Raw genomic sequence first — 24,787 nt, forward strand, 5'->3', positions numbered from 1 at the left:
CATGGATAGGAACTGGATGAGCTTTAAGCTCCCTTCTAACCCTCCCAATTCCCAGATTCTCTGTGTTGCAGGATGATCTACATCCCGGGTTATCCTGCAGAATGTTTCATGCAATTAACAGTTCTATGTTTGACTGTGGTTTTCCCCCACAAGCTGTTGTTTGGTTGTTTTTTTTTTCCCAAGCCTTTAGGAATGCACCTAATTGCCCGACTTTTATAACATACAGCTGTAACTGCCCAGATAATTAAAGCTGACACTCCATGCTGAGCCTTGGTCTCTGGGTTTTACAACTGATTTAAAGGGCCGGCTGTTTTTCTTGGAGATCCTCTCATTAAAATTATGGAGAGGTTGGGAGGGGAAAAGTGGGAGCATTATTTCCACTGAAAACGTTCAACTCATCCGCATGTTTATCTCTGTTAGAGGAGGGAGAATAAGGTGGATTCCCAGGTAAACCAGGAAAAATGAGGAAATACATTTTAGACCTGACACCATTCCCTAGAAAGGAGGGAATGGCTCCCCCATCGCCCTGGAACAGTGGCAACATCAATTCACAGCTTTACAGTTTCATACAGGGAATATTTTCCTTCTTGAGCATTCCCAACAAGATGATGACTTGTGTTGGCTTTGGGAGGGATCAGGCAACACAAATTTCCATTCAGAAATTCAGAAAAAAAGTTATAACCCCTGGTGATGGAAAAAGGCAAAAACCAGGCTCTGCCATGACAGAAAAATCACTGGAATTTTTTGTGGTAAAGATGACGCTTGTAACGTTCCGTAATCTGAACCCATGGGATAAATCATGGAACTGAAGGATCTTCTAAGTTCTCTTCCAGCAGAAACCATCTGATGATTCAGTGACTAGAGGAATTGCAGCCACTTTAGAGGTAAGGCACTTCAGAGGTCACTTTAGAGGCGAGGCAAGAAAAGAGAGAGGAAAGAACATGGAAAGCAAACGGGATCTCACTGCTCTTTCCCTGTCTCAGGATTTTTTTTGGTAGCAGATCAAATTCTTCAGTGCAGTGACCAAACCTCTGTGTGGGCTTTTAAAGCCTTTGCAAAGCTGAAGCTCTAATTACAATTAAAATTGCTCCCAAGCACCAGCAAACTTGGAACTTCTTCCTTCAGGGAACTGTATTTAGGACAGGAAAATGGGGACAACAGAAGAACAGAGGTGCTAACCCCTGCAGGAACCAACACCACACACATGATGAAATTCCAGCTATGGTGATGGCGGGACTGACCTGAAATCATGGACTCATGGAATGGTTTGGGTTGGAAGGGACCTTGAAGACCCTCCAGTTCAACCCCCTGCCATGGGCAGGGACATCTTCCACCATCCCAGACTGCTCCAAACCCTGTCCAACCTGGTTTTGGACACATCCAGGGATGGAGCAGCCACAGCTTCTCCGGGTAATGTCTGCCAGGGCCTCGCCACACTTGCAGGGAAGAATTTCTCCCTAGTATCCCACCTAAATCTACCTTCTGTCAGTTTTGTCACCCAGAACATGTGGACACACCCAACCTTGCACGGATAAGAGCACCAACCACGTACCCAAAGCACTTCCACCCCACCAGGGAAGGGATGAGAGCCACAACATACATCCTCCCCAACCAGCAACAGCACAAGTTGCCCCTTTCCCTCCTCCACTCCAACCTCACAGAATAACTAAGCCGGGAATTTACTGAATACATAATTAACATCTTTTTGCCCCCACACAAGCTTGAGCTGCCACCAATCAACCCAGAATTGCATCAAACTCCTGCCTGACAAGAAAGAGAGATCCCAAATCATTGCAGGCGTCCCCCTCCTCCTCCTCCTCCTTCCCCAAAACAGGCTGGCACCTGGTAAACTCTATTCCCAGAGGTAATTGGATGGTGTATTCATTCTGAAGCTGCTCCTTGGAAAGTGCCTGATGCGCGACTCCAGCATTAACCACCTCCTCAAAGAGCCTCTCCGAAGAGCTCCGTTTTCTATTATTACTTGCTAGCTGAGGGGTTTTGTGTAGATAATCATGTTATTTAGACAGGATGTTGGTTTAATTCCCTTCATTACAGTCTCCCAGGGTTGTAATTTTTTCCTCTCCGCGTGATGTATTCCCCGTGGCACATTTCACTCAAATCAAACACTTCACGCTTTTATTACAAACAATACCCCAGCGTCCCCCGTTATCAGCCCGGCGCACACATCCCCACTCCTCGCCGCGATCCAGAGGTCACTTCTAATGACTAATCGATCTCATTAGCTTTCCTAATTAAAAACTTTACTACCGCCATGGAAGACAAACTACAAAAAAACTGCTTGCATCATATTCGAATGGGATATGAGCATCATTTATCAGCCAGGGCCGCGCGCTGCTGAGCTCGGGGCTTTCTGTGGAGCGGCGAATCCCGTGGGCGCCGCTCGCGCCTCCTGTTCCCAGGGAAAAAAAAACCATCCTGGTGTAAACTCCAAATGTAGAATTGTTAAGGTTGGAAAAGACCTCTAAGGTCATCAACCCAGTGCTGCCAAGGCCACCACTAAACCATGTCCCCAAGTGCCACATCCACACGAGCTTTTAAATCCCTCAAGGAATGATGATTCCATCACTTCCCTGGGCAGCCCAAGCATCTCTTCGGTCAAGAAATTTTTCCTAATATCCAAACAAAACTTCCCCTGGTACAACTTACAGCTGTTCCCTCTTGTCCAATGCTGACCTTGAGATGGGGAATTTGTTACCAAAACCTCTTACAAGGGTGCTTCAGGCAGGTAGGATGCAGGAGATACCAGCACACGCATCCCTTAGGAAAGAGGTTGGATGCAAGGGTCCTTAGTTCTGCTCTTATTTTCCTGAGAGAAGTACCAGGAATTGGCCCCCTGGGGAAGTTGAACAAGAAGAGTTCACTCCTGGAATATTTCACCTGGAGAAGGGTCTGGATAAACCTTCTTATAAAGGAGGCTTAAAAGAAAGGTGGGAAATTACTTTGGACAAGGTGATGGGTGACAGGACAAGGGGGAATGGCTTTCCACTGCCAGAGGGCAAGGTTAGATGGAATATTGGGAAGGAATTCTTCCCTGGGAGGGCAGGGAGACCCTGGCACAGGGTGCCCAGAGAAGTTGTGCTCGCCCTATTCATGGATTGGATGAGACTTGGAGCAACCTGGTCTAGTGAAACACGTCACTAAAAACCATGTTGATGTGGCACATGGGGACAGAGTTTAGTGGTGGCCTTGGAAGTGCTGAGTTAACATTTGGACTTCATGATCTCAGAGCTCTTTTCCAACCTTAATGATTATTCCATGATTATGCGATTCTAAATCCATGAGGCAAGAGGAAGATGATGATGCTCAGGATGGATTAGGGAAACCACAATAATGATGGAGTAAATCCTGTTCAGATACTGATGGGAAAAAGGAAGTTAAATAAGCAACGGGAACTTCAGGAGGGCAGATTCCCAAATCCAAGAGATTACTGCTGCTTTAGGAACAGGATATGGGATAGAAAAGCTCCCTGTACGGGCACAGGAATGGGGAAAAGAACTAAATTAAGTCATGACCTGGGTGCCACCAGGTGCCACTGTCAATCCTTGGCCACCACAACCCCTCCGATGTGTCTCCATCAGGGCTCAGCGCCGAGCTGTGCCATTAATCCCGATCGGAGGCAAGACGGGAAGCACTGAGTGACAGGTACATTGATCTTCCAGCACTTGGAAGTGAGATGGGAGCAGGGACGAATGCAAATTGGGGAGCAGAAGCTGAACCTTGGATATGCTGCCAGGATTGTCCCCAGCACCAGGGAAAACCTCAGAGATTAAAGGGATGCAGCAGAACCACCCCAAGGAAAAAAGCAAAGCACAGACCAAAAACCTCTGATAAAACCAAACTGCTCTTTCCAAACAGGCATGAGGGAAAAAAATAAAAGGGTTAAGGACTATTTGGACATGAGTGAAGGAGCTACCAGCATTTCCCAGATCCTGACAGGGGGTAAAAAACTCCCACTTGGAACCCAAAGCAGCTCCAAAATGAACTGAAAATCTCTGCCAAAGCGTTTTCTGGAAGCAAACCCTTCCCAACAGGAAGATTTACCCCTTGCCACGGGATTTTCTCCAGGTCTGGACGATTCAGCCTAACCCAACGTTACCCTCAAATCCCAGAAGGAAGAAGACACTCAACCAGACATCCCAGGTTGCAGCAGGACCATAATACACATCCACTGATGCTCTGGCATGGTATGGGATCCAACCTCCCTGTTTTCAATGGGAAAAGGCATCCCTGACTCAAAACAATTTGCTGCTAGCTTCCATTATGTGGAGCTTGGGGTGACCAACGTCAAGGCATGGAATGAGGCCCCCACATCTGCTCCTTGTAAAATCCCTGCAAGACCATTTCCTAATGGATCTGATCCTTCCACACTGTCTCCCACCTCGTGGATGAAAGGAAGAGGGTGGAGGAGCTTTTCAGGATTTTAGTAAGAAGTTCTGAGGGCAAATTTGGGGGCAGCAGAGGAGTTTGCAGCCAGGAGCAACCTTGAGAGCAGAAGCACCACAGGAAGCTCTGATGGCCAGGATGGATCAGCCTCACTCCCCCTGCAACAGCAGATTACAGGGAATGCGAATCCCAATCACTGCCCTTCACATCAACCGAAAGCCAGGTTGCTCCAAGCCCCACCCAACCTGGCCTTGGACACTTCCAGGAATGGAGCAGCCGTAGTTTCTCTGGGAATTCCATTCCAGCCCCTCACTACCCTCACAGGGAAGAATTATTTCCCAATATCCCACCTGTCCCTGCCCTCTGGAAGTGGGAAGCCATTCCCTCTTGTCCTGTCACTCCATTCACTTGTCCAAAGTCCCTCTCTGGCTCTCCTGGGGCCCCTTCAGGCACTGGAAGGGGCTCTGAGGTCTCCCTGAATCCTTCTCTTCTCCAGTCTCAGACTTCAGCTCATCATGGGGTGCAGAGGTGGGAATACACTCAAACCGCCCGGGGATTATCACCAACACCACCTGCTTCCCTGGATGAGAGAAACTGTGGATGGGAAGGGAAGAGCAGAGGAGGGAAAAACTAAGAAAGATGAAGAGAAGTTGGACTAAAACCAGAATCATGGAATGGTTTGGGTTGGAAGGGACCTTTAACACCATCGAGTTCCAACACTCTGCTGTGCAGAGACACCTTTCACTAGACCAGGTTGCTCCAAGCATATGGAAATGACCTTCAACAGGGATAAAGCCATGGGAATCCCGAATAAAGTTCCACTACCGCTCCTCCACCCAAAAGCAAATGGTTCTGGTATTCCCCATCCCACCACACCTCGATGGCATCACCCCTGAGCCACGCGGCTCCGACACCTTTTGTCCCGGCTGCCAAATTGGCCAAGTCCCTGGAGTCAACAAAAGCTTTGGGATTACTGTAATGCTGTTAGGAATTCAGTGTGAAAGCAGACACCAGTATTAGGGATGATTATCCTGGAGCAGGTTCAATATGTTCCCACAGAATGGCACAGCAAGAGGTTAATTATGTTGCGACTGGAATCAGCTTCCAAAAGGACCATCCTTGGGTTTAAGAGGGGAATTTAATTTTCACACTCATTCAGTTCCCAGCTCTTTCAAGAGCAACGGCTCTTTATGCCAGCGTGTAAATGATGCTTTATGATCACAAACTGCTGCTTAATAGGAAATAAATCCAATTGATCCAAACTGCTTTACCTGGGACCCAGAGCACGACAGCTGCTCCGGATGTCACATTTTGAGAGGACGGGAGAAGGGCAAGATTTGGAGCTGAAACATTTTAGAGAGCTCCAAACCCACAGGAAAATTTGTTTAGCATGGCAACTGCTTTCAGCTGGGAATACTTGGGAAATTAACACCAAATCTGCTTGGCTAATTCCATTATGTCAATCAGACCACAGGAAAAGAGGAAGTTCATGGAATCCACCAGGAGCGAGGCTGCATTGGACACTGGCACTTGGAGATGAACTGTAAGGAAACACTCATTTTATCAGGCAAAGTATTAAATTCATGGAATTGTTTGGCTTGGAAGGGGCCTTTAAGACCACCTTATTCCGAGACCCTCACCACAGGCAGGGACACCTTCCACTAGAACAGGTTGCTCCAAGCCTTGTCCAACCTGGCCTTCAACATTTCCAGGGATGAGGATTCACAACCCCTCTACGCAAATCCACATATCCTGCTCAAATAAATTCTGTGGGTCTGGGTCTGCATCCAAAATTCTGGGGTTTAGGTGAAAAATACAGAATTTTTGTTTCCAGGAAATACAGAGTGGGAAAACATTACCCAGCTTGAAGAGAAGAATTCCAGCAGCAGGAAAGGGAGGGATTCTGCCCCTCTGCTCCACTGGGGTGAGACCCTACCTGGAATTCTACATCCAGCTCTGGGGTCCAACAGCAGAAGGATGTGGGGCTGCTGGAGAAGGTCCAGAGGAGGCCATGGAGATGCTCCAAGGGCTGGAGCCTCTCTGCTCTGGAGACAGCTGGGAATGTCCAGCCTGGAGAAGGGAAGGTTCCAGGCAGACCTTATTAGAGCCTTTTAAAAATCCAAATGTTTAGGAAAGCCCCACAACATCTGGAGATGTCATGGGGGAACAAAGTGATGCCTGAGCTGTTGAGAAGAAAGAAGGGGAGCGAGGAGAAGAGCATCTGGAAAAGCTGGGGATGGCACAGCCAGGAGAAATCCGACAGCAAGGAAACACTGGCAGTGAGCGTGACAGGAGAGAAGCAGAAAGAAAAGCAGCAGACGTGAAAGTCACGGAGCTACAAGAAACTCCCTGGAAAAATGCTGCTGCAAGAGACACTCAGGATCAGCCTCCCAAAAGGCTGAGGACCTGTACTCCCTTTCCAGCCCACTGGTGCAATCCCAACTTCCATCTGCAGCTGGGATGCTGCACAGGATGGATTTTAGTGGATCGGGTTCAGTGGATGTGGTGCCTTTGGGGTTTGGGTGTTCCCAGAATACCACAACATCCAGCATGGAATCATGGAATGGTTTAGGTTGGAAAAGAGCACTAAGATCATTGAGTCAAACTGTTCAGCACTGCCAATGCCACCGCTAAACCATGTCCCCAGGTGCCAAATCCACGCATTTTCTGAATCCTTCTAGGGATGGTAACTCCAACTCTGCCAAGGGAGGCTACTCCAACACTTGACCACTTTTCCATGAAGAATTTTTTCTTCAATGTCCAATCTAAACCTCTCCTGCCACAACTGGAGGTCTTTTCCTCTTGTCCTTTCCCTTGAGCCCGACCCCCATCTGGCTGCACCCTCCTGTCAGGAAGTTGTGCAGAGCCAGAAGGTCCCCCCCGAGCTTCCTTTTCTCCAGGCTGAACCCCTCCAGCACCCTCAGCTGCTCCTGGTGCTCCAGACCCTTCCCATTCTTTGTGGAATACCATCCCTGGAAGTGCTCGAGAATGTGTGGATGTGGCAAATGGGGATGTGGATTAGTGGCAGCCCTGGCAGTGCTGGGGGAACGGATGGGACTCGATGATCTCAGAGGTCTTTCCCAACCAAAGCCATCCCACATTTATCCAAATCCATATCATTTTCCAAAGGGGTCTGGGTCACTTCAGCCCCACCAGACCCTGGCAGCAGGTGATTTGGGAAGCCTTAGAAAATAATGGGAAGAACTGTGCCTTTGACTCAGCGCTACAATTCCAACACCAATATTCCAACTACAACAGAAACACCAGCAAATATTTTGGTTTATTCCCTCCAATCCCAAAATACAGAGAGAGGCAGAGACAGAAGGGTCCAGTAAGGTCTTGATGGGGACAGGAGGACACATCACCAACCTCCCAGTAACCCCAGTAACCCCACCAGCTCTGTCACTTCCTCATCCCCACTGCCAAAAAGCCCCAGGATAGCCCTTCTAAACATCACAGGAGCAGGAAGAGCCTTCCAAGGATGAGGAGACCCCACGTTATCCACCAAGATTGGCAAGAGGAGGTCACACTGAAGGCCCTGAACACCATTTTCCCAGCTCCAGCCTGTGTTAAAGAGCCTGAATGGGTCTCTGGAGCATCGGCCCTTGTTCAAACACAACCCTTATTATTATTATAACAAAAGAGGGTGGTGGGTTTTCCTTCCCCCCTTCCCTCAGCGAATGATTATTAATGTGTTTCCAGGAGCTGGATCCATTCCTCTAAATGAGAGCGGGATGGCAGGAGGAAAGCTGATAAATGCCCTCCTCCCCCCGGCCTCGCGGCAGGAGCTGCCAGGGGTGCTCGTTCTAACAAGCTGCAGATGGAAGACAACTGGAATAACAAAGTATGAATTTTTATGAGTCTAATAAATCACTCCACTTTTCCTGCTCTTGATCGTTTCCAGCACTTCAGACACCAGAAAAACCCTGGCTATAATCAAATGGGTTCAGGGATCTCGTGTTCACGCCTCACCGTGGCACGGGGAGAGGTGGCTCTGCCTCGGGAAACGATGGGAGCGCTCGGCAGGCTGGAATTCCATTTGCATTCATGCTTTAGGATTGACTTCTCTTTTTTTTTAATATATATTTTATTTAAATTTAACAAGGAAAAATTTGAATCTCTTAGGTATTCCCCACCCTCAAAGCCACTTATCCAACAGAAGGCCAGCTTTCAGCTTTCTAAGCATCCACTTAAAAAGAACCTGACCCGACTCTGGCATTCAGCAGAGGAACTTGGATAAACTCAGGGAGATGGGAGGAAAACTTTGCAGGCAGAAGGTTCATTAAGATCTTTTTAATTCTCCTTTCTAAACTTTGATATAAAGCAGGTGATGGACAGGCTCAAAATCCATCCTTACAAGAAACAAAGAGATTCAACTACAAGTTGTAACCACTGAGTAGGTGCACACGGGTTTGCCAAGGGAACTGTTTTCCAGAAAGCCAGAAAAGTATCACATCCATGGAAAGAAAGAACCAGGACATTATTTTCCTTAGCAAAAAACCACTCTTGAAACCTCCTAGATAGAGGAGAATGGAGCTGAAGTCAGACACACCGCAATGGTTCCCTCCCCATGGAATGAGATGAACTTCAAGGTCTCTTCCAACTCAAACCATTCCATGATTCCATGTGCTAAAGAAAAGGAGAACCATTGCCCCACATCAGTCTAGAGTCCCTCAAGATGAAGCACAGCTCCAGGATTTTTGAAATCTGAAATACAAAACACTCCTTATAATCACAGAATCATTAAGGTTGGGCAAGACCTCCAAGATCATCAAGTCCAATTTGTGATCGATCCTCACCTTGTCACCCAGACCAGAGCACTGAGTGCCACATCCAATTATTCCTCGAACACTTCTAGGGATGAGGACTCCACCACCTCCCTGGGCAGCCCTTTCCAATGCTTAACGACCCTTTCCACGATGAAATTTTTCCTGAAATGGAGTTAATGCTGCAGCACTCCCAGTCCCCCAGCGCCCACATTGACAGCGAGCCCCTATCTCAGTATCACAAACCTCAACACTTCACCTCCCTGAAGGAAGGACGCCAAGTTAACAGGGAAACCTGTTGTTTCCATCACCCTTATCCTACCCTAGTCTTTAATCCATCCAATATGTTCTTTTCCCCTGCTTTTCATTTGCTTTTCCAGCACTGTACTGCATCAGGGAGGGAATTCATCTTTGACAAACATTTACCGATTATCAAATCACAACTGCAGCCGCCGACAGGGGCAATAAGTCACTTTAAGCAGCCGCCCGTATTCCAGGCTCAGGAGTTTGGGCAGCTCCTCGATGACAAATCACTCCTGTCAAAGCCGCGTGTTCCCGGCCGCTCCGGAGCCGTGTTCCCTGTTGTTCCACGCTACCTGGTGTTTAATGACAACACTGTCAGACTAAGACGAAGCCGCTGCGCCACCGACTGCCAAAGCCCCATTAGAGGGAAGATTGAGACCCTACTCTTCCCAAACTCACTCAAGCAACACAACCCACGAGTTTTTATAATTACGGCGCGAGAGCCATCGATCCCGCGCTGACATCCAACCTATCCCTATGAAATGGGAGTAGTTTGCTGGCTGACAGTTGCTATAGATTATTGTGGGTGGGTTGGTTGTTTTTTTTCCCCCCTTTTTATCCATCGCTCGGCAAAGCTCGGGATGGATGGGAAGGAAGAAGAGGAAAACGCGTGCGGTCTTTTCAGTGCTGTTTCTATCCCAGCTCTTTCCCTTCAAAGGAACTTCAGAGAATCCCAGAATGGTTTAGGTGGGAAGAGACCTTGAAGATCATCCAGTTCCAAAGCCCTACCACAGGCAGGGACAACTTCCACTATCCCAGGTTGCTCCAAACCCTGTCCAACCTGACCTTGAACACTTTCAGGGATGCGGCAGCCACAGCTTCTCTGGGCAATCTGTGCCAGGGCCTCCCCACACTCCCAAGGAAGAATTCCTTCCTTTTTTCTGCTCTAAATCTCCCCTTTCGGTCAAAACTTTCCCCCTCGAGGAGGAAGAACGTTGCTGTTGCTTTAAAGAAAAGTGTTCATCTGCTTGAAGCTGTTACAGCATCCGTTAAGCTCCTATAAATAAGGAATTTCACAGCCTAAGCTGTGCATGAGCATTAGGGCATGTGGTTGATTTCCTTGGATTGCCCATTTGGGTGATCCAGCTGGATGGGTTTGGCACTCATCCACTTCTCCCACCTCCCTAAAGACCATGGCTTCAGCTGTGCTGGAGGAGAAAGAATCCAACGGCATTCCATACTCAGCATGGGGTTGGATGGCACCAAGAGGCACCCAAACCCTACCCACCACCCCATTCCATGGGCAGAACTTAAGAAATTGACCACTAGGACTTAAATGGGATCAGAGGACCCAAAACCACCATTCCTGCATCAGAGATGGAATTTTCTCAAAGGTCTGATCCTAAAAAACATCCTTTTCAGGATGGGGTGCAGTGAGAGGGAGCTTAAATCATGGAAACACAACGCCAAGACTTTTCCTTAGACTAAATCCACATGGAGGCCAGGGTCACTGAAATTTATGATGCGGAAAACAGGATTACAAGAAGGAAATTCCCACTGGCTACCTGAATGGCTCAGGGGAGCCAATCCTCCTTAGAAAATCCCGAGTAAGCACCAGACTTGGGAATAATTTTGATTCAAGGTCCTCTCAGGCACATGGTGGAATTCATGGGGTGTCCTGTGCAGAGCCAGGAGTTGGAATGGATGGCCTGTGTGGTTCCCTTCCAACTCAGAATATTCCATGATTCCTTTCAGCCATGGTTTTGAAGTATAAAGGTACAAAGATGAGCCCGCATCACTTTTTTAGGAAAAGAAGAAAGCTTTGGCATTGGTGGCTCCTCAGCTCCCGAGGTCAACAACATCATCATAAGGAAAACTCAGACCTCCAAGTCACCCGATTCAAATCAACTCTGCTACATCCAAGGCTGCTAATGAAGAAGGGAACAAAGCAAAGAAAAAATTCCATTTTTGGTGGAAAGCAAATGCTCTTTTTACCCAAAATGTCCATAATCCCATCTCTACCCTCTGATCCAGTGCTTTACATTCAGGTTTCTACTCCTGAATCCCTGAGCATCATCCTGGAGCATGTGCCATCCCATGCTGGAGCATGTTGTGCCTCTCCAACAGCAAGGCTTGAAGCAAATGGCATCTGGCCAAGGCCAGGTTGGATTGGGCTCGGAGCAACCTGTATTCATGGAAGGCGTTCCTGCCCATGGAAGAGGGCTGGAATGAGATGATCTTTGAGGCTCTTTCAACCCAAATCACTTTCCCTCAATCTCTTCCTGTGACTCCAAACCTCCAGGGGCACTTGGATTCTATTCCAACAAAAACTTAATTTTCCAAAGGCTGAGTGATAGGTGAGCAGAGCATTCCCTTTGGGATCACCCAGGGGTGTCAGTGTGAGAGGGGGAAAGAACAACAAATCTCCCTTTTCCAACCCCCCACAGCTAATGAGCTGCTCCAGACACGGGGGGAAATATTTGATAAATTTTCATTTCCTTTCTGAAGCTATCAAATAATCTTTTTATTGACAGCGCTCCAGGGTTTTTCCCATAGTGTCAGGGAAAAGGGCACGTACTCTTGCTTGTTATTAAACCAAATACATATTTTGGTGGGAAAAACGGCTACAATCCACCTCTTCCTCCAAAAAAAATCCTCCAGTTATGAGTGCTGCAGAATTCCCTACATCTCACAAGCCATGTCGGAGCCTGGTTCATGCCCCCTGACCCAGAAGGGATAATGGAGGGAAGATAAACCCAGAATTGTGGAATAGCTGAGGCTGGAAAATACATCCAAGATCAAGTCCAACTGTTAACTCAGCATTGCCACGTTCACCACTAAATTACATTCCCAAGTGCCACATCCACACATTTCTGCATCACTTCCAGGGATGGCGATTCTATCACCATGCTCCAAGGGATGGAGCCCCTCTGCTCTGGAGCCAGGCTGGGAGAGCTGGAAAAGTCTAGCCTGGAGAAGAGAAGGATCCAGGGAAACCTTGGAGCACCTTCCAGTGCCTAAAAGGACTCCAAGAGAGCTGGAGAGGGACTTGGAACAAGGGATGGAGGAACAGGACAAGGGGGAATGGCTTTCCACTGCCAGAGGGCAGGGATAGATGGGATATTGGGAAGGAATTCTCCGTGAGGGTGGTGAGGCACAGGTTTTCCAGAGAATCTGTGGCTGCCTTATTCCTGGAAAAACTCAAGGTCAGGCTGGATGGGGCTTGGAGCACCCTGGGATAGTGGAGGGTGTCCCTGCCCATGGCAGGGGATGGAATGAGATGGTCTTAAAAGATCCCTTCCCACCCAAACCATCCCAGATTCCATGAAGACACAAGGCAAGGGCACCAAGACATTGCCTCAGCACAGCTCCAGCCCCTGGCAACAACAATCACCCAACAAACAACATCCTAAACCGAGAAACAGCTGGATTTTAAAAAGGACCATGGGCTAAATCACTTTGGATTTCCTGCTGGTTCACAGCTTGATGGCTTCTTGTCCAAAGGTCAGAAATTCCCTCTCCGAAATCCCCCTGGAATAGACTCTCTATAAAAAGAACCTCACAGCAAATCCCACGTGCGAACCATAAAGCCGTAATCCCTGGAGCTCCAGGGATTCTGCACATGCCACTGGGAGTGTGAACAGCCAGACTCCCAGGCTGAATCTCAACTGCAGTAATGCCTCCCAAAGTTTTCCCATTGGCTCCCAGAAGATCCATGCACTGGCTATTTCTCAAGACCTCAGGATTTAATCCAGTAGAGCAAAGCTTTCAGGAGGGATTATGACCAAGGAATCAAAGATTTCCAGGATGGCTCAGGAGCTCCACAAAACCAGGCACAAGGTTTTACAAAGTGTCCATATATTTTCTTTTACAATAACCCAAAGCAATCCATGGTCTTGGGGAATTTATGTCCCATGCGCGGGAAAACTTGATCTTATGTAAATGAAGACACATAAATTAAATGACCAAATAAAACCACTGGAAAATTCAAAAGGAGGAATAAAGGAAATCTTGTATCGCACAATTTTAGCACGATGGGGTAGAGAGTTTCCACTGCCAGAGGGCAGGGTTAGATGGGATATTGGGAAAGAATTCTTCCCTGGGAGAGTGGGGAGGGGCTGGGACGGAATTCCCAGAGAAGCTGTGGCTGACCCTGGATCCCTGGAAGAGCTGAAGTCCACGCTGGACATGGGGCTTGGAGCAGGATGTTGTAGAGAGCCAGAAGGTCCTCCCTGAGCCGCCTTTTCTCCAGGCTGAGCCCCCCCCAGCTCCCTCAGCTGCTCCTGGTGCTTCAGACCCTTCCCAGTTCGGCTCCTTTCTCCAAACAACAAGAAACCCGAGGTCTTTCCCATGAGCTCTTCAGAGCCACCAAAGTGACAGAGGAAAGCACCAACCCCCCTCCCCAGCTGCCCCAATTCCCACAGGAGCACATGGAAAAGGCAGCAGGATTTTAGGGAAAGGCAGCAGGGACACCCTATTAACCTTTCTCTCACAGGGTTCCTGACATGTCCACACCGACGCCAGGCCGTCACAACTCACATCCCGTTATTTGGCCAAACTCAAACCATCTCCAAGAAAACAGTTTGGAAAACTCTGTCCCCACAACCCCCCCCCCCCTTCCCTTAACTCCTCGGAGCGCAGCGGCACAAAACGCCTTTCCTAATGTTTCACACTCCGAGAGCTCCTCCAGCCCGTGCTGTAATCCCCACAAAGTGCTTCCCAAAACAGCTGCAGCTCTCCTTAATTAGTCTCCGCGGGCAACGGGCATTAACGATTCAGTCAGATGAACGACTATTTCTGTGTAAACCCCATGCGCTCTCCCTGGAAGTCTCTCCATGCATCCATCAGGAATGGCTCTGTTGAGCAGTCGAGCGCTGACCTTTTGGCCAAACCCTTCTGGAAAAGCCACATTAGGAGGAGGTGACCACCAGTGGCTCCGAGGTGGTGTCTCCATGAGGAAAGCACTGACCAGCTCCAAGGTCAGCGGGAATTCAAACCCACCTGCAGGTCTTGGGAGAGACATGGTCAAGACAAGGAAGCAACTTCCAGCCCCCGAATTTGGTCCACGGTTCATGGATTTGGGATAAACTCTTAAATTACAGCAAGAGCTTGCTGCGTTTGCTCCAGGGCTCCTTTAACAGGAGCTGCATTCCAAGAAACTCAACGTCTTTACTCAGGCAAATGGGGCTCCAGGGTCTGAACAGAAGGGAGCGGGAAGATGTTTATCCCATCAAAGCTTTGTCTTGACTCAGCGATTCCAGGGAAGCCTTCAGCAAAAATAACTCCTTGAGCAGGAGCAGGTTCTGCAATAAAACCCAGCCACCGTGTCCACCTAGTGCCTAATCAGGGACCAGGTTTTAAAAGTAATTATAATAATTAACAGGAGGGGAAAAAAAGCTGAGAACTTGGGAATCAGATGCTCATAGAAAAGATGGGGTGGAGGAGAAAACAGCTGAGCAGGTGGAGATTTTACCACAGGTTTTAAGGTGTTCAAGGCAGAAAATGACTGAATCTCACATTAAAATGTTCCTTGGATAGCTGTGTCTGACAGGGAATAGACTTAAGGGTCAAAGGGATTTGTGCACCAGCCAAAACACCCTCTGGGATTCATAGGATATCCTGAGCTGGAAGGGAACCGCGAGGATTAACGAGTCCAACTCCTGGCCCCACACAGGACATCCCAAAAAATCCCCCTCTGTGCCAGAGAGCCCTTTCCAACGGCTTTGGCAGCCTTGGGGCCATGACCTTTCCCTGGGGATCCTGTCCCAGCACCCCATCACCCTCTGGAGGAGGAACCTTTTCCTGATACCCCACATAAACCTTCCCTGACACATTTCCAGCCATTCCCTCAGGTTGTGGCTGTGGTCACAGAGAGCAGAGATTGGAGCTGCCACTCCTGAGGAAACTCAAGATCCCAATGATTCTTCCCGCAGTCTCCTCTTCTCCAGGTTTTTCCCCTCCAGGCCCTTCATCGTGTGCCTTTGGGACAGCTTTAGATCCCTATTTCTGGGATTACACGTTCCAGCTGTTTTTCTCCAGGAGCTCAACATGTGCTGTCCCCAGTGTCCCCCCAACTCCTCCTCCCACCAGCTCCAGCCCAAGGAATGAGTCTTCCAGAGGGGGCTAAACATCCTCGAGGATAACAAAAGCCAACCAGCTAAGCAAAATCTTCCTCCAAGCTCAGCACAAACCTCAGCAAGAGGCTTCTCCAGGCTGATTTTCTCCTCTTGATGTACCTGTGCACATCCCAGAAGTGGCAGGAAAGTCCCCAGACACCCCTCAGCTCTTAGGGAAAGAAAAGTGCTTCCTTCAGGGTGGTGGCTCCCAGGAATCCACTGAGCCAGTGCCGTGTCTCCGAGCAATTTGAGGCTGGAGAGAGCCAGAGGAGCAGCACACGGCACACCTCCTCTTTTCCTTCGTCTCCAGTTTTTTCCCTTCCTGCTGGGCACAGACATCACACGGGAGGTGCCTGCAGGATCTGCTTCCCGCCCCAAGGAACATGGGGAGGGGCACCCCGGGAGCAGCACCTTCCATCAGAGCTTCATTTGCAGCCAGAGATTTTCCAGCCCCTCCAGGAGCTCCTCTGGATCCAAGGGCGACACAAACACCAAGTGGCGCCGCAGGCTCCCGGGAAGTTCCCAAAGTGGCTCTCAGGTGGGGAAAAATATCCCTATCCTGCTGAAAACTCCAAACTTCTCCATTAACTTGCCTCATCCCAGAATCCCTCTGGATTCCCTCATGGATAACACCATCAATGTCACCAAAACCTCTCTTGGAACGAATCCCAAACCTCCCCCTCGATTAACACAAGTGGACATAAAACAACCCAAACCAACTCGAGGCTGTTTCAAATCATAAACCACCTTTGATTTTTTTTTCCTATCCATAAAACCTGGGACAATACGGAAGCCCAGGAGGATGTTTATCCATAAAGTTGGAGTGGAATATCAATATTTATCTGATGGAAATTTAAAACGAGCCGGGAAGTGATTATTGATAGAGGGATCAGGAATTTTCACCAAACTGAATGAAAGCAATGACAGCACCACTGCCAAAATACACCTTATTCCATAAATACTCTATTCCCAGCTTCCACAAAAGGAAATCCCAGAAACCTGGTGTAGTGGAAAAGGCTGGAATGAGGTGGTCTTTAAGGTCCATTACAAAACCATTCCAAACCATTCTGGGATTCAAAGTATTTACAGCATTTGCAGGGGGAAAAAAAAGGGAGAATGAGGGTGGATTTCCAGGGATAATTTCTGCGGAAAACCTCTGGAATACAAATGGGAGCTGGAGTGGGGGGCTCAGTCTGGAGAAAAGGAGGCTCAGGAGGGACCTTCTCACTCTGCAACTCTCTGACAGGAGGGTGGAGCCAGGTGGGATCAGGATCTGCTCCCAGGGAACAAGGGACAGGATGAGAGGAAACAGCCTCAAGCTGCGCTAGGAGAGGTTTAAGTCGGATATTGGGAAAACTTCTTCATGGAAAAGGTGGTCAGGCACTGGCACAGTTGCCCAGGGCAGTGGCAGAGTCCCCATCCCTGGAAGAATTTAAAATCCCTGTGGATGTGGAACTTGGGGACACAGTCAGTGGCGGCCTTGGAAATACCTGGGCTCCAAAGTTTTTTCCAACCTTAATGATTCCATGATTTATCTCGTGGATTTTGCATTTTGCCACCTGATATTTGCACCTATCTCCACACTGATTTGTCCCTGAGGGCTCCAGCCACCACTTTTCATGGAAGGAAGGAGAAATTCCTTTCTCCATGCAGCTTCCTGGGAGCAACCAAGTGGGAGGATTAGGAAGGAGGGAATCAGGTGGGGAAACTGAGGCAGTGTCCAGGATACTTTGCTGGAAAAGAAAAGGAGACATCAGTGCTGCCCTGACTTCCCAGGATTTCCCTCCCTTCAATTAACACCTGATCCCTTCTCCAGGAATTCAGGAGAGAGGATAAAAGCAGGATGTCAACAAAAGAGCAGCACTTTTCCAGCAGGGGTGCTGGAAATGGTTGGAGTCTCCAAGATAATTGTGTCCATGTGCAGGGTGGGAAAGTGGCTGGAGTCAGGTTTCAGTCCAGCCGTGAATTCCCAAATTATGGGGCTATTAATACATCCCGGGATGCTGGGACACGGCCATGGCATGCCAGCTGTGCCTCTGGATTGGGAACAACTGCGTGCTGGAAGTCTGGACCCAGGACTGTGTGGCCCTTTCCATAAAACCAGACCCAGCCCCAGCACTGATCCCACCGATCATCACTGATCCAGGGATAGCTCTGCCCTCCAATTCCCAAAATTCATCCTTAAAAAGTGGTTAATAATCTGGATCCTTACATGGAATTTCACTAAATCCATGCAGAAAAACCTCAAGCTGAAGTCTAAAAGAGCTTTAGCCCTGGCCACATTCCAAGTGTCTCAGGATCCAGGGACTGCTCTGCTCTCCACTTCCCAAAATTTCATGCTTTGTAAGTGATTAATCTGGATCCTTACATGGAATTTGGGGTTAATTCTGCTGCAAATCCCTGCAGGAAGACCTCAAACTGAGGTTTAAAGGAGCTTTACCCTCTGTCACATCCCAGGTCTCAGATTCCAGGGATCATTCCACCCTTCACATCCAGAGATTCATCCTTAAAAGTTTGGATCATTTTGGATCAAATTTTTACACAAAATATGGGATTAATTCTCCTGCAAATCCCTGTAGGAAAAGCTCAAATTCAGTTTTAAAGGGGTTTTAGACCCTGTCACATCCCAGGTCTCAGATTCCAGGAATTGTTCTCTCTCCATTTAAGAATTGCTTAATCTGGATGATTACATGGAATTTGGGATTAATTCTGATGCAAATCCTGGCAGGGAAGAGCACAATGGGGAATTCTTTGCTCTTCCCTTAGGATACCTCAGAGGAATTTTTTAACACAGCCCTCAACATCCCACTTTCCCTCATTTAAAAGCAAGAAAACCAGGAAGCAGAACGACAAACAGACTCTTCCTGGAGCAGACAGAACGATGAACAGCAAAAACAAGGATAAAACTCAAAAAATTCCCCAAATCACCTTTTTTTTCCTTTCCAAGCTGCTTTAACACTTCCTTGACTGCCCTAAATCCTAAGCAATCTCATTCCCATTCTCCAATCTCTGCTTTAAAAAAAAAAAAAATCGGAATAAACCAATTTTTAATAAACCAAATAAATCAAGGAATTCCTTGATTTATCCAAGTGTTTAAGCCCACTTAAACTCCTGTACCACCAAATTAACGCCCTCAAGAATCCCGGGAACAAGCTCCCGAGATTCCTTTGCATCCCCCCCTTAACTCTTTCCCGAAGGGAGGGAGAGTGAGCAGCGGGAAAAACCGCAAAGGTTGGAGCTCTTTTCCAAGTCTCCTAACGAATTTCCCGGCTCGCCGGGATGACAGATCACCGAAGCTCCAGATGGATTGCTTGGAAAAGTGAGATGGTCGTGTTTGGGCCCCGACGTCAGCACATCCCATCAATCTCCGGGGAGTTCATCCCCACCTGCCCCCCTTCCCTTTTCCAGACTTCATTCCCACTTCATTACTGGATGGAGTGAGCCGGGAGTGTCTGATTTACTGGATACTTCCTGAGCTCCGGGGAAGGCACTGGGAAAATGGGAGCGGAGCTTTGTATTCCCAAAGCAGCACCTGCCCTGTTGATATTCCTTAAAAAGCAGCACAAGGCAGCAGGGAGGAAGGGATTCATCCTACGGAATGATGTGGTTTTCCGCTTCCCTCTTTTTGGGTGGTAAAATCCTGAGAGAAATGCGCTCCCTGGAAGGACAATACATCCCAAAGGGACTGCCCTGCTCCCCTGGGAATCTCCTGCTGATCCCATTCTCCTACACCAAATGCTTGAATGCAAGGACAGCCCAGTTTTCCTGGCTGGACAACACATCCCAAAGGCTCTGCCTTGCTTTTCCAGGAATCTCCTAGAAATACAATTCCCCTAAATCAAACACCAGGAGCCTCAACATGGGAGAGCCCAGTTTTCCTGGCAGGATAATACATCCCAAGGGGTCTGCCCTGTTCCTCTGGGAATCTCCTGGAGATCCACCCTCCTACACCAAACACCAAATGCCTGAATCCACAGGATAGCCCAGTTTTCCCGACTGGACAACAAATCCCAAAGGTTCCGCCCTGCTCCACCAGGAATTTCCTGGAGATCCCACTCTCCCACATGAAATTCCAGGAGCCTCAAGTCACAGGAGGAGCCTGAAAATCTGCAGGAGCAGATTTACCCTGTGGAAACTTTGCAGGACATCACAAAACCCCACCTTAAATCACCACCAGAGCGGATTTACATCATCAATTCAGCCTTTTCCCAAAAAAAAAAAAACCTTTATCCTGATTCCCAGAAAGGAGCTGGACAGCTTTTCCCACTCTTTTCCATAAATCTGTGCCCTCCCTGGATAAGCCCAGCCGTGCTGAAAACGGATTTTTGGCACTCTGTGACATAAAGGTGCTGCTCCTCCCAGCTCCCAGGTAATTTCCTGGTCAGCATCCCTTTATCCCACCATCTGCTGGAATGATTACGAGCTGGAAAAATCCTGACCCAGCAGGAAAAGTGGAGAAGGATGAGGCAGAGGGAAGCAGATGCAGCAGGATCGGGCTGGAGCGGAGTTACAGCACGGAGCATGTGCCTCAACATTCCCCTCTCCGGAACAAAATCCTCTTGGATATGTATAAAAGAGGGGAAAAGAAGGGGAAAAAAATTCCCATCATGAGGATATTTCATGGAAAAATGAGGGTTTGGAGGTTGCTTTTTTATTTTGCACAAGGAATTTTATGTCATAAAAAGGGAATGTTCCCATTTACTCAAATTATAATAGAAGGGAGTTTGGGATTTTTTAAAATCCCAAATTTTTGTCCGTGAAAAGCCAGGAATGCACATCCCATTTTTATCCTTTACAGGGATCCCCTCACTCCTTAATTTGGTCACTCTGGCACAAAGCTCTCTGCCAGAAAATCCAAGACAATCCAGGTCGGCAGGGACCGATCGGAAAAGATGGATTTGATTTTCCAACGGAGCTTTTTGCGCTCTTGTTCTGCTCCAGAGGGTCCGGAGGTGATACCACCCCATTTCCTCCCCTTGTGGAGCAATTAAAGCAGCGATTAATTAATTAATTGTGGCTAAGGACAGGGCGAAAGTTTTGGGAAGGCAGGGAAATGAAATAATCTTATCCAATAAAAATTCCCGGTAAACTCACCGTTCTTGGGAATCAATTACCGAGACAGAAATCGGCTTCGTGTGGGAAACATCCCAGAGGCAGCAAAAAAGCAACACCAGCTCTGTCCCTAAGGCAGGAATCCCACACGGAGTGGGAAAAGGTAATTACAGGAGCACTGGAAAACAGGATTTATTCCCAAAGGGGTTTTTAACAGAGCATCATTTTCTCAGCGTCTTATTCCGCTCTCACTCCCAATAGTTCAGGAATAGTGGGAATGAAGGAGTTAAAAAAAACAACACAGTGTTTAAATTCAATTCTTGCACCTCACAGCTTATCCAGGATATCCCAAATTATCTAGGATTCATGAAGACCTCAGAGGGTTTAACAGAAGAGGAGCTGGGATATGCCTCACTTTATTAGGGATTGAAGGGCAGAATTAGGGATTAAACCCAAATTTACCCTGAAAGCCCCACAAAAATGAAGGCAGGGCACGACTGCCGGGGAAATTCCAAGCAGCTCTGGCCCGGCTATGATTCCTGCTGAACACAGGGATATTTTGCTGCTTCTTGTAACTCTCAGTTCGTTTTTCCCTATGGGAAAAAAATCCTTTCTCCAGGAAAACGGCAGAGGCATCGTGCCCCCTAGAGGGTACCGTGGCAGGTCCTGGTGTCAGATCCTGCTTCTCCATATCCCAACGGGAAAAGACGAAGGGAAAAATCAATTTCTTCCCACAGATTTCCACACCTGTGCCTGAATATGCTTTGTAAAGAATTGGAAAAGAAAGGGAGAAATGCATCCAGGAATTATAAACTTTGCAGTACAAGGCTTCAAATTTTATCCCCCCAAATTTTCCTTTCCAACTGGGAAATTGGTGTAATTAAACCCCAAACCAAGGAATCCAGGGAAAAAAATCTATCCCAAACCAAGGAATACAGGGAAGAGATCCCTTCTTGTTTTGCTGGAGCAACACATACGGAATTAAGCTCTCCAGGCAAGCTGGGCTGAGTCCAGTTATCCCTAAAAATCATCCCAAAAGGATCCGTTTGGGATGTGGTCTTGCTCAAAGCCTCAGGGGGGGTTTATTCACCAACCCATCTCCCATTCCCAAGTCTCTTCCCGCATTTCAACGCTGGGAAAATGCTGAGTCCGACAACACAGCTGTGATTAAACGGGAAAGTGGAAGGGGAAAAACAGGGAAAAGCCAAAAGGAATAGGTTTGAAGCGAGAGAGTGGGAACAGATGGGAGTCAATGAGGCACAGAAATACAAGGAAAAGGCTGCTCCTGCCTCAGGGAGCTGCCAAGGTGAAGGATCCATGCCGGGAAAGGGATAGAAAGGGAATATCCTGACACGGGATAGAGCTTGAGGAGCATCCACAGATGGGGAGGGGGATGTTTGCTCCTCTTTGAATGTATTGTCTGGAAGGGGGGGCTTGGGGAAGGGGGGGGGAGTGTTTTCCTGGTGTAATTTAAGGAGCCAAAAATCCCAGATTTTGCGCAAGGCAGCAGCCCTGGTTTATCCCAAATCCCAAACCATGCTTTCCATGGGGCACAGGAATGTCCTGCTCCACTGTCAGCAACACCTCTGCGACTTCACCAAGCTCTCAGGACACCTTTCCCAGCTGGTTATTCCAAGAAAAACATGGAACTGGGAAGATGAGGACACAGCAAGCTCAAAGAGCTGGGTAGCCTGGAGCTGACATTCCCACAGGGAACAAGATGAGCCTTCCCTCCAGGCTTCCTTCAGCTGACTCCCTCAGGCTGGTTCCAAGATCCCTGGCTCTTAATTAAGCGTGGCTAATCAGACACCTGGAATTATCCAGCCCTGTCGCATTCCCAGCAGGAAAAGGGGAGGGAAAATAAACCCCACTCCACTTGTTTCACCACCAGCCTGAGCTCAGGGACAGCTGCAGATTCTGACCAGGAGCTTCCCATTTGTTTGGGAGCTTTGGCAAAGGTCCAAGGGGGAAAAAAAAGGGAAAAGGGATTTTCAGCTGTGGGTGTGTATTGGAATAACACCTTTGGGAAGTGGCACCTGGGAAGTTTTTGGCACTGCAGGGAGCAAGGTGGCACCAGAGCCAGACTGGAACATCCAGACTCCAAATTACAGGATTATGGAATGGTTTGGGTTGGAAAGGACCTTCAAGATCATGGAATTCCAACCCCTGCCATGGGCAGCAACACCTTCCACTATCCCAGGTTGCTCCAAGCCAAATCCAACTTGGCCTTGGATACTTCTAAGGATGGGGCAGCTTCTCTGGGAATTCCATTCCAGCCTCTCACCAGCTTCCACGGAGGAATTCCCTCCCAATTTCCTATCTAACCCCTGCCTTCTGGCAGTGGGAAGCCATTCCCTGTGTCCTGGCACTGCATTCAATGTGAAAAAAAGAAAAAGGAGCTCTTGGATTGAATACAATGGTGACAAAACTTCCAGGGATTTTCCCCAACACCAGCTGTGCTTTTTGAAGGAGATGCACAGGATCCTGGAGAAGTTGTGGAGTCCCCACATCCCTGGATTTTTTCCAGGCCAGGTTGGATGGGGCTTGGCGTACCTAGAATAGTGGAATGTGTCCCTGCCCATGGCAGGGGGTGAAACTGGATGAGCACTGAGGTGCTTTCCAACCCAAACTATTCCAGGATTTTAGGAAGGTGAGGGTCACCGAGCTGACAGCGAGCAGGGATTCTATCCCGGGAAAAGGAGAAGGGAGCACAGCAACAACACCCATCTCCCATCACCTCCTCAACTCCTTCCCAGCCCTCATGGAATGACAGACGAGGGAAGGGGGGGTCAATCCACAAGGAATCAGAAGAGCCAAGTGGCAAATCAACAGCAGAATCAGGATGAGATCATCTGCAAAAATTACCCCGGGAGGTGTTAGGAATCGAATCCCACACCATTCCCTGTTGGCCTCAAGAGCCCCTGATCTCCCACCCTCTCCAGCTTGGGATGCTTTTTTAATTTACGGGAATCACATCTTGCCTGGAGCTTTCCATGACGAATCCCATCAATTCGACGCATCCGAACCGAATCTTAAAATTGGAAAGGCACCTGTGAAAGGAGCGAGGAGCTTCCCGAGGCCGCGGAGCGGAGGCCGAGCCAGGGCCGACGTTCCTGGCGTGAGTCAGATGCCAAGCTGGATGTTTCCGTAGGGACTCGACAAATCCAAGCGCTGTCCCGAGCCAAGGGGGGTAAAGATAGATCCAGCACACCAGGACAAATCCGCGACTGGAGCTCCTCTTGTTCCCAGTTTTCCCCGTTTTTCCTCGTGTGCTGTCTCCCTGTTCTCCCTCACAAGTGATCCCCCCGCTTGGGAGTATTGGGAGGAAAGTTGGGAATGGGATAAGGTTACTCTATCCCGAGGGAGGGAGAAGTGGCTTGCTCACAGCTGGCATTCCCTCGTTTTCTCACAGGCAGCTAATTGGGAATTTTCATCACTCCCGCTGTTATATATGGACACAAGAGATGGAAAAGGGAAAAGATGATGACTCGGAACAGGTGTTTTCATTAAGGATTTCAGCGGGAATATTTCCGCAGCCTGCCGAAACCAACTTCCAGGAGTCAAACCCAAGGCATGGCCCGGAAAAAGGAGCAGCTCAGGACATTCCTGATTCCTTTTCCATGGGCTGATTCTGGAGATGAGGGTTGAGACAATCTCTGGAGATGTACAAATGTCACTCAAAGGAATAAGAACTACAGGTGTCACCTCACAAACCCATGGGATGCTTTTGGAATGTTCTTTTCTGTTCATGGATACAAAAAAATTCCATTAATTTTCCTCCATTGGAAAATAATAATATATGGAATAGCATATGGGGGAAGTAAGTCTTAATTAGCAGGAATTCCAACTCCTCTAAGTAATCCTAGAGAAGAGAATGATCTTTCCTCTCCTACATGTACCTGCACTCTGGTACTTCACACCTGCAAATATTCTTGTTACACGGAAAAATTGGATGGAAGAATATCCTGGAGCATCACAGCCATGGAGGTGGATCATTCCAGCCCACTGAGCCCAAGGACCTGCCAGGACCACGGGATGCGGAGTCATAATCTTGGTTCTAATTCCAGCTCTATCCCAATCCATGGGTATCCTGGAGCAAGTCCAGAGGAGGTCATGGAGATGCTCCTAGGGCTGGAGCCTGGCTGGGAGAGCTGGGAATGTCCAGCCTGGAGAAATTAGGCCTCCAGGGAGACCTAAGAGCCCCTT

General features: G+C 48.4%; 1 protein-coding gene across 2 annotated transcripts in view; it reads right to left on the bottom strand.

Annotated features, from left to right (window-relative positions):
* Nucleotides 1–24,787, bottom strand: part of ZC3H3 (zinc finger CCCH-type containing 3) — a 127,611-nt gene that overhangs the window by 77,694 nt on the left and 25,130 nt on the right. The window lies entirely within an intron of this gene.

This window comes from Motacilla alba, chromosome 2, assembly GCF_015832195.1.
Source record: "Motacilla alba alba isolate MOTALB_02 chromosome 2, Motacilla_alba_V1.0_pri, whole genome shotgun sequence".
NCBI lineage: Eukaryota > Metazoa > Chordata > Aves > Passeriformes > Motacillidae > Motacilla > Motacilla alba.